The sequence below is a fragment of the Salvelinus sp. IW2-2015 genome, linkage group LG11 (genome assembly GCF_002910315.2).
Source record: "Salvelinus sp. IW2-2015 linkage group LG11, ASM291031v2, whole genome shotgun sequence".
In the NCBI taxonomy this organism is placed as follows: Eukaryota; Metazoa; Chordata; class Actinopteri; order Salmoniformes; family Salmonidae; genus Salvelinus; species Salvelinus sp. IW2-2015.
Window position 1 is genome coordinate 28,392,207 of NC_036851.1, and position 1,671 is coordinate 28,393,877.

Genomic DNA, 1,671 nt, shown 5'->3' on the forward strand with positions numbered 1-1,671 from the left:
TCGTCTTTGTCTTGAAATAAATTCAATATGTCATCACACCTCGCTGCATTTTGGTCGAATCCTTGCTCCTCCTCTTCGGATGAAGARGAGGAGGAGAACCGTTACAGTGTGAAAGTGCGTCTATGTGTGTGTGGCGTCAATATGCATGTGTGTGTGAGCGTGTGTTGATCCTGAGAAAATCTTTCCATTCTCACACTGCTAATTAAGCATCTACTGTAAATCAGAGGAGGCTGGTGGGATGAGTTATAGGAGGACGGGCTCATTGTAATGGCTGGAATGGAATAAACAAACAGATCAAACTTATGGAAACCACATGTTTTACTCCGTTCCATTAATTCCATTCCAGCCATTACAATGAGCCTGTCCTCCTATAGCTTCTCCCACCAGCCTCCACTGCTGTACATGCAAACAGAGTATAATGTCCATCATGCAAAGTGTTCCTACATGAATCTACTCACTATAACCCAAAAAACACTGCACTGCATGAAAACACACAACCTTCACATGATTTACAGACTCCTACATCAACTGTGATTCGACCTTTAGCACGGCTGTACATGCAGAGGTCGTATTTATACTGAGCCATGTCTTATTTGCCTGTGAAAGAACCTGTTTGGCCCAGCAGAGGAAGAGGGGTTTGACCCCAGAGGTCATGTTTGGCCTTCATTGCGTTACGGCCATGAGAACCCAGGCAGGCTGGCCGGGCTCAGTGCAAGCCAAGGCCTTGTGGGATGCTCCCTCTCTCTGTGTGTGTCATGCTCCCTCATGTTTCCCATGAACCTCATGGTTAAGGTTTAAGACACATCATGACATGTAGAGGAGTACAGCTGTGTGTTGTCACTAGATCATAAAAGCAGAACATATTAAAAAGTCTGCTATTTTACAAATGGATTAGGGCAATTTCATTATGCAACCTTTAATTCTCATGAATAAAATACTGTTTCTTCTTATTTGATAGCAAGAAGAATAACCATTTACATGATTTAAGACTATATAATAAAACTAAAGGCACAATAGGCTGAAAATTAGATATACCGTACTCCTGTAGTCCTCCTGACAATGCTTTGAAGGCTGTGTGTGAATATGTGGAGTGATTACTGTGTGCTGAGTGAGGACTCATTGCTGACTGCACGTTCTGATTGATTTTATTTACCCAGTCTTCTCATAGAGAGAGATGGGCATTAATCACGTTCAGCCTTTGTCAGCCTTTCTCAGACTCCAGCCTTGACTGACTCCATCCACACACACACATTTCCATTCCAGAGAGGGAAGTTTATGAACGGTTGGTTAAGAGGTAGATAATGAATTTAATAGAAGCATTGACAGTAGGATCAGACTTCTATAGATAAGTATTCTGGAGAAAGAGCACAACAAACAGCCAGGCTCATGTTATTATTTAATTGTAAATGTAACCTTTATTTAACTGGGCAAKTTAGTCAAGAACTAATTCTTATTTACAATAATAGCCTACCGGGGAACTGCCTTGTTCAGGGGCAGAACGACAGAATTTTACCTTGTCAGCTCGGGGATTCAATCCAGCAACCTTTCGGTAACTAGCCCAACTCTCTAACCACTAGGCTACCTGCCACCCCAATGTTGAGACAACTGCGTAGCCTAGTTCTAGCTTGTTGACACCCAGTAGCCAGCATGGTGGGATGAGTTCAGACATGC